Consider the following 9,456-nt stretch of genomic DNA (forward strand, 5'->3'; position numbering starts at 1 on the left):
GCAACAGAGCAGAGCTTTATACTCCCACAAAGTCAGCTGTTGGCGGTGGACTGTGTGTGTGGTAGGTGGGTGAGGAGGAAACTCCCGGACGCTTTGAGCTTTATGTGCCTACAACCCAGGAGGCTGGAGTGGTCTGCAGGCAGCATTCTTAAGGAAGCTGCAGATGCAAGTCAGTAGAAGCAAAGCACACCAAAACTGATGCCTATGTGCACACAACGGATAAGTAGCTTCAGAGGGAATCTGGGCGGAACTGACTATGTTCAATAAATCTATCTCCCTGCCTCCCAGAGACAACACACTTACTGGACCATGGAAAAAACAACACACTCAACTGCAAATAAAAACTTGAGTTGACCCAGGCTATCCAACCCAGGCAATTGCAAACTATGTGATACTGGGAAGATTTACTGTCTAAATTTCTTTTTTTTTTTTTTAGAATTTAATAATAGAGTTGGAATATGAATGTAGGGTTTTAAAAATTCGTTTCACTACATTGTGTAATAAAAATATCTAAATCATAGCATTTAAAGGGATCTTGAGCAGGCAAGCCCTCTCTGGCTGGACAGATATCTACCTATCTCAGAGAAGTATCTATCTTGTTTGTATCACTCTTCCAATTTGGTAGTTTTCCTGATTTTAGATATTTCCAGCAAAATAACAATCATGATAAACAATGATAACATCCCTGCAACAGCAAAACAAATTTCTTTCCTAAAGGGTTATGCCCACTGAATTGTCACTTTTTTGAGGAAATCTTTTCCATTACCCTGATTAAATTCCCAGTATTATATGTTTTTATAATATAAAATAACACTCCCTGTAATTTATCAGAGTGGTAATTTTAAATTATTTGGTTCTCTGATTAATATTGTTTCCTGCACTAGAATGTGAGTTCCATTAATTTAGTAACTAAGGGCAAAGCCCACCAGAAGGTCATGTGTGCTTTTGTGCACTTTGTGTGTCTTTGAGTTGTTGGTCACCCTTCTACTCCTACACCCTACACAGTGACTGATGCATATTAGTTGCTTTACAAATAGGTAACCATTGTAGTGTTGTAAATTTAGCATTAGCTTAGGGCTAGAGTGAGCAGGATTTTTTGATTGAGGAAAAATTTACACAGAATGATAGTCACAGATGATAAGTGTGACATTCAATCTGAATTTTCAAATGTATTTGCCTTGTATCCAACACCCTAGTCAAGATACTGTCAAGAACATTTCAATTACACAAAAGTGGTCCTTCATGGCCCTTATCAGTCAATCTCCACTTTAGTCAACAACTCTTCCAATTTCTATTAGTTTTGTCTTTTCTTGAAATTCATATAAATCAAACCATATAGTATGCACTCTTTAATGTATGGCTTTTGTCTTAGTTCATTGTGTGTTGCTATAACAGAATACATTAAACTAAGTAATCTATAAAGAATAGAGATTTATTTCTTGGTATTCTAGAGGCTGGGAAGTCCAAGTTCATGAGGCTTGCAAGTGCCTCATTGCGGCATCATCCTTTGAAGGAAGACAGAAGGGCAAGCAAGCCGAGAATGTGAAAGAGGGGAAGGGGGCCAAAGTCATCCTTTTATCGGAAACCTACTCCCAAGAAAACTAACCACTCTTCAAATAATGGCATTAATCCACTCATGAGGGCATGGCTCTCATGACCTAATCATCTCTCATAGGTCTCATCTCTCAATGCTGCTGCATTGAGGATTAAGTTTCCAACACATGAACTTTGAGGGACACATTTAAACCATAGCAACTTCTTTCTCTTATCATCGTTTTTGAGATTATCTATGCTGTTGGGTATATCAATACTATATTATATTATCCTACTGATGAATATTTGGCCTGTTTCCAATTGTTGGCTAATTTAAGCAAAGCTTCTATGAATATTCTTTTACAAGGGTGTGAATAAATATATTTAGCTCACATGGGCAAATAATTAGGGGTGAAATTTCTGGGTCATAGGCTAGATATATATTTAACTATATTAAAAACGGTCAAACCATTTTATATTCTCATGAACAACAGATGAGGGTTTCAGTTGCTCTACATCCTCATTATTTGGTTTTGTAAATAATTTAAATTTTAGCTATTCAAGCAGGTGTGAAGTATTATTCACTACATTTAATTTGCATTTCCCAAATAACCAATGATGTTGAATAATTTTTCATATGCTTATTGTCCATTTGTATATTTTTATTAAAATGCCCACTCAAGTATTTTATCTATTTTTATTTGGTTGCTTTCTTCATTTTTAAATGTAGGGGCTCTTTTTGTATTCTTAATATAAGCTGAATGCCAGATATATGTTACACAAATATATACTTCCAGTTTTGGCTTGCCTTTTGGTTTTTAAATCTATCCTTTGCTATTTTTCTTCTTTGTGTCACATCTGATTTTGTTCCCTTTTTCATTTCCTGGAGTTCTTTCGTATTAAGTATTTTTTTTATGGGCCAGGTGTGGTGACTCATGCCTGTAATCCTAGTACTTTGGGAGGCCAAGATGGGAAGATCACGTGAGGCCAGGAGATCAACTTGGGCAAGTACAATAATAGGTAATTTGTCATGATTAGAGATTTGGAATTCCATCTGTTTCATCTTGAAAAATCTTGGACAGCTTAACCACTCTTAGCCTCAGTTTTCTAATTTAGAAAAAAAGGATTAGTGAAACATTATTTAATATGTGTCATGTGCCCAGACTAGTATCTAGTGGAGTTGATATTCAATGCAGTATTATGATGTAGTGGGTAAGATTATGCATTCTTGAAATAGAAGATCTGGGTTCAAATTCCTGTTCTACTATTTATTTACCTTTTGATTTGGGGCAGTTACTTCATCTTTGTCTCAGTTTTGCTCAACGTGAAAAAGGGTGATAATAGAAGTTAACCATTCAATGTTGTTGAAAGGATTACACGGGTAAATACAGCATTTATACTGATGACAAACAGTAAGCACTCAATGTTATATGTCATCATTTTCCCTTAACATTAGTTTTATTATTCCTATGAATACCACCACTGCTTTTACAATAAATGCTCACAATTAACAATTGCTTTCCAATTGTGTTTTTAAATAGAAACTTCGTAAGTTTGCCTTCATGCTTTTCAATAATTTTCTTTCTGTCTTACATCTAATATTCTACAAATATCTCATGTCTAGAGATAATTGGTTAGCCTTATACCCTCCCTACACTTGATTTATTTGCCCCTATGAGTGACACTGCCAAAAATATCCTGTTTTCCCCTACTTTTGCCCATGTTCTTATATCCACCTTTTTGTGGCAAATGAAGCATCTTCTTGAGATATTTTCTTCCAGTGCTTCTCCTAAGATCTATCCCTCTTTTGGTTGTCCTTGTGCTATTACGAAATACATGCATCCCAGGTTTTAGCTGCCCCCTTAACCACACTTAACAGGTAGTGCTTTTGCCTTACGAGTGTCTGGAAGCTGAATGAGCACTCATTCCTATAAAAATTCAATAACACAATAAACATTTTATTTTCGAATAGTCTTTAAGATATGCATGAAGGGGGATGGGGAAGTTTGGCCCACCGGAATGATCACCAAGACACACAAAGTAGACCTGCGACCTGGGCTCCCAGAGAAGAAAAAGAAGAAGAAAGTGGTCAAAGAACCAGAGACTCAATACTCAGTTTTAAACAATGATGATTACTTTGACGATGTTTCTTCTATAAGAGCCACATCCCCCTCTAAGAGTGTAGTACATGGGCAGGTACCTGAGATGCCTCTAGTGAAGAAAAAGAAGGAGAAAAAGAAGGGTGTCAGTGCCCTTTGCGAGGAGCATGTAGAACCTGAGACCACGCTGTGTGCCAGATGGACAGAGAAGTTACCTAGCCCCAGGAAGCAGGTGCTTGGCCACTTGAAGTTCCTCAGTGGGGAGAAGAAAAAGAAGTCACCTCAGGCTATGTCCCATGCCTCTGGGGTGAAAACCTCCCCAGACCTCAGACACAGTGAGGAGGAAACCAGAGTTGGAAAGAAACTCAAAAAACACAAGAAGGCAAAAAATAGGGGGCCCAGGACCCCACAGCCTTCTCAGTCCAGGACCCTTGGTTCTGCGAGCCCGGGATGCTGCAGACACTGCTCAGTGGGGAAGGAGGGTGAGGAACAGGCAGCCTTGGGGCAGAAACAGAAGCAGAAGAGCCCCAGGGAACACAGTGGGAAGGTGAAGAAGAAAAAAAAAATTCCACCAGGAGGGAGACGTGCTCCCAGGCCACTCCAAGCCATCCAGGTCCTTGGAGAGCAGCCCCCGTAAAGGAAATAAAACTAAACCAGTCAAAGTTGAGGCTCCAGAATACATCCCTATACGAGATGGCCCTAAGGCCCCCGTGAAGAAAAAGATGAAGTCCAAGAAGAAGGTCACTGAGGAGCCGGCTCTGAAAAGGAAGAAAAAATAAGAGGAAAGAGAGTGGGGTAGCAGGAGACCCTTGGAAGGAGGAAACAGACACGGACTTAGAGGTGGTGTTGGAAAAGAAAGGCAATATGGACGAGGCGCACATAGACCAGGTGAGGGGAAAGGCCTTTCAAGAAGAGGTCCATCGCGAGTCAGGCAAAACGGAAGCTTCTGAAACCTGGAAGTGGACGGGAACCCAGTTTGGCCAGTGGGATACTGCTGGTTTTCAGAACGAGGAACAGAAACTGAAATTTCTCAAACTTATGGGTGGCTTCAAAAATCTGTCCCGGCCGAGGTGGGTGGATCACGAGGTTAGGAGTTCCAGACCAGCCTGGCCAACGTGGTGAAACCCCGACTCTACTAAAAATACAAAAATTAGCTGGGCGTGGTGGCGTGTGCCTGTAATTCCAGCTACTTGGGAAGCTGAGGTGGGAGAATCGGTTGAACCAGGAAGGCAGAGGTTGCAGTGAGCCGAGATTGAGCCACTGCACTCCATCCTGGGTGAAAGAGCGGAACTCCGTCTCAAAACAAACAAACAAACAAACAAACAAACCTGTCCACTTCGTTCAGCTGCACCCCCCCCCCCCCCCCCACCACGATTGCAAGGCCCAATATGGCCCTCAGCAAGAAGGCAGCGGACAGCCTGCAGCAGAACCTGCAGCAGGACTACGACCGGGCCATGAGCTGGAAGTACAGCCTCGGAGCCGGCTTCGGCTTCTCCACCACCCCCAACAAGATCTTTTATATTGACAGGAACACTTCCAAGTCAGTCAAGCAGGAAGATTAAACTCTAGAGTTTTGTCTCCCCGCCCCCACCAAAAAAAAAAAAAGATATGCGTGAATGACACATTACAGGGTGCTGGTTATTCTGCTAAAAGGACCAGGTATTAGTTTTCAATTACTGTCATAACAAGCTACCACAAACTTCATGACTTCAAACAACACCAGTTTACGACATTAAAGCTCTGTAGGTCAGAAATCTATTATAGGTTGCATGGGACTTAAAGTGCTGACTGTAGGCTGCATTCTTTTCTGGAGGCTTGAGGGGAGAATCCATGTTCTTGCTCATTCTGGTTGGCAGAATTCAGCTCCTTGTGGCTGTGGAACTGAAGTCCCTGTCTGCTTCCTGGCTGTAGTCTGAGGGCAGTTCCAAGCTTTTAGGGGCTACCCGTATAAGGAAATACAGGTAGTCAAGGAAGACTCACAGCCTCCACTCTTCATCTTCAAAGCTAGTCACAAGGTCAAGTCCTTTTCACCTTGCATCTCCTTCTATCTGATCCTTCTTCCTCTTACAGAATGGAATCCGTGAGGTTCCAAGGGACCCACCCAGATAATCCCAGTTAATCTTCTTATGTTCAGATCAGTTGATTAGCAACCTTAATTCTCCCTGCAACCCTAAATCCCTTTTTGCCATATATATACCACATTCACAGTTTCTGGGGATTAAGTGGACATCTTTGGGAAAGAGTCATTTCTTTTCTTTTTTCTTACCACAAACTATCAAACTATATCAGATATTCAGCTGTTGAAAGTTACTTTCTGATCCAGCCACTGCTTTAGATTTTTTTCCCCACCCTGTTTAAAGCATGGACATCCTAATTGCTCACTTCCTTTATATAAAACATTGCCTTATTATAACATGTACTTTCAAAATGAAAGCCTCACTCCATTCTTCTGTCCATAAAAACAAAAGCTTTCCAGTTAATAGGAATGCACCTGTCAGTTATCTCACCTCCAAAGTCTTATCTATCTAACTAGCTATCACGTATCTAATTATCCACCATTTATCTACCTATGTGGAACTTCCATGTGGAACTGTGACTTACTTAAACCTCTTTTCTTTATAAATTACCCAGTTTCGGGTATGTCTTTGTAGCAATGTGAAAATGGACTAATACACCTATCACACTAATATCATCTATCTTCTATCATCTATCTATGTATCTAATCTATTTATCTATCTACCTAACATCTATCATCTATTTATATGTCTGTCTAATCTATTTACCTACCTATCTATAATCTATCATCTATCTACCTATCATTTGTCTTCTATCTATCTACTATCTCATCTATCTATTTATCTATCTACTGATATGGTTTGGCTCTGTGTCCCCACCCAAATCTCCATCTTGAATTGTAATCCCCACATGTGGAGAGAGAGACATGTAATCCCTATGTGTTGAGGGAGGGAAGCAATAGGATTATGGGGGCAGTTTCCCTCATGCTGTTTTCATGATAGCGAGTGAATTCTCATGAGATCTAATGGTTTTGTGGGTGGTAATTTTTCCTGTGCTCTCACATGCTCTCTTTCACCTGCAGGTAATGTAGACATGCCTGCTTCCCCTGCTTCCCCTTCACCATGATTGTAAGTTTGCTGAGGCTCCCCAGCCATGTGGAACTGTGACTTAATTAAATCTCTTTTCTTTTCAAATTACCCAGTCTCGGGTATGTCTTTGTATCTATGTGAAAATGGATTAATACACCTATCTATAATCTATCTATCATCTATCTATCAGCTATCTTGTATCCATCTAATCTATTTATCTCTCTACTTATCTATCATCTATTATCTATCTATCAATTTATCTCTACCTATCTCCAAATAAATGCAGCATATAAGAGTAATTCCTATATTAACTGCCAAGGGTTGAAAATGGAATCCTCCTGGCACTTATAGCTTTCTCTCTTTCTGTGATTACTATTATTCATACATGCCTCTTGAAGACAAGGGCTTTTCTCTGGGACAGTGGGAACTCATGCTGAGGCCCATCCACACTCACAATCCCTTTGATTACTATGTAATTTCATATTTAATCATACCAGTCATGATGAAAATAAAAGTTTTGTAGGATATTATACTTTACAAAATACAAATAGAATTTTACATGAAGTCATGTGTCAATCCTGTAAGTTAGGCAAGGATCAACTTCTATACTTCCTATTTTACATTTGAAAAAAGTGAAGTTAAATGGAGTTAATCTTGCCTAAGGTCACATAACTAGTCAGTTACAGTGTGTGAATTTGAACTCAACTCCTTTCCTTTTCACTACGCCTACAATGGTTAATTCTCCAAGTTGCTATGATAATACATTTCTGCTTTTGACTCTATTATAAATATGATAGTCTAGTTTTTCCTGAAGATGATAAAAATGTCATATATAGTATGATATGCTGACCACCAAAATCTGTTTTCTAAAACACAGTTAGCTCACTTTGTATACATATTTTGAATTCAATTCCACACAGATTATACTTCCTACTACCTTTCTAATATAATTTTTAGTTGTTTCCTTACTTTTAGGCTGTGTGTAGTCTCTTAAATTTTTTCTTTCTTTTTTACCTTCTTATGATTCTATATGGATCTCCATGTCTTCTGTGTCTTGCTCCTTCCTCCCAAGAAGAAAAGTAATTTGTTAAATACATTCACACTAGAGATACAGAGTCAGATAGAAGAAACTTAATTCAAGTTGCTAGCAAGTGGTAACAAATACTTGAACCCAGGTGGGTTTAACTTCAAAACCATGTTCTATCTCACTGTATTGCAACATGATACTTTAAATAATTCTCCACATGGCCTGGTTTCCAGTATTTTTAGCATATGTATTACCATTGTCCCAAATTCCAGATAGTTCATGTTCCTCTTAAAATGTTATCCTGGGCCCAGCATGGTGGCTCACACCTGTAATCCCAGTACTTTGGGAGGCCGAAGTGGGTGGATTATGAGGTCAAGAGATGGAGACTAACCTGGCCAACATGGTGAAAACCCGGCTACTAAAAACACACAAAAAATTAGCTGGGCGTGGTGGCACACACCTGTAGTCCCAGCTACTCAGGAGGCTGAGGCAGGAGAATTGCTTAAACCCGGGAGGTGGAGGTTGCAGTGAGCTGAGATCACACCACTGCATTCCAGCCTGGCGAAGGAGCAAGGCTCCATCTCGAAAAAAAAAAAAAAAAAAAAAAGTTATCCTGAACTAGTTCCCTTTTCCAGATGTGTATTAATCAATGCCAAATTTACCCTAAGATCGTTACCTTACCATGAACTTGGTATGGGTCCTCTATGACTCCTGCTTAAGACTTCAAAGCTTTATAATTAGTGATAACAAATTTGAGTCAGATAGTTAACTAGTAATCGTCTAAACTTCTTGGATCTTTTTTCCATCTGAACTCTGGTTAAATGACACTCTCTCATTCTCAATTTGGACAGTTGGTTATTTGGACTAAAATGCAGGGCATGGCATATAATTCAATTAACTTCTAATTTCTTGGTGTTATCCTATTATTCTGATCTTATAGACATTGAAAGTTGTTACTCTGTTTTGTTAAAAATCCACTTTTTTTCTATTTTCTCCCCCTCATTCAATTTTACATAAATAGAGTCCCAACCAGATATCTCTTTCTTTATTCAAATAATAGAAAATGAGGTATAAGTGTCTGATGACAGTTTAATATGCTATCTCACACAGTCCTGTCCAGAATTATTTTCATTTAAATAGAAGAATATTTTTAAAAAAACACTTTAAAAAGGAAGGAATTAGAATACCAGCATCAGCCCAACATAACAAATCTATTTAAGAACCCCAATTTTGTTGCAAAAGAGATTGAAGGTAACTTGCATAATACAGAGCAAGATATAATAGATTAAAATTAGGGGTAAAAGAATAAAGAGAAACAAGGCGGGACCTAAGAATAGCAAGGATGAGACTAAATGTGCATATTATAAATACTTATTATGTTCCAAAAATTATTTTATAAGAGATGGCAACTAAAAGGAAATTTTAAAAACTCTGCCTGTTACATAGTTCACAGTGTTTATAAGATATAAATAGATTTGTTCTATTCTTATTGCTGGGAGCAGACAGAAATTTCTCCCCAGCATCCTCAGAAAAGTACAGTGTGTGATGTAATGATTGATGTGCTCAACAACACCCTTTCAGTAGGCTCAAGAACGAGTACAGTGAGCTGTGTCTTCTTATAGCCACCCTCAACAGAGTTTGATGGTCTCCCACAAAGACAGTTCAGTAAAAGGGCAAGGCAGTAAAAATAATC

At 39.0% G+C, this 9,456-nt stretch overlaps 1 pseudogene; it reads left to right on the forward strand.

The window, feature by feature from the left end:
* Positions 1-3,552: 3,552 nt before the first annotated feature.
* Positions 3,553-5,194, forward strand: LOC129485860 (lysine-rich nucleolar protein 1-like; annotated as a pseudogene).
* Positions 5,195-9,456: the final 4,262 nt, after the last annotated feature.

The sequence above is a fragment of the Symphalangus syndactylus genome, chromosome 7 (genome assembly GCF_028878055.3).
Source record: "Symphalangus syndactylus isolate Jambi chromosome 7, NHGRI_mSymSyn1-v2.1_pri, whole genome shotgun sequence".
Taxonomy (NCBI): Eukaryota; Metazoa; Chordata; class Mammalia; order Primates; family Hylobatidae; genus Symphalangus; species Symphalangus syndactylus.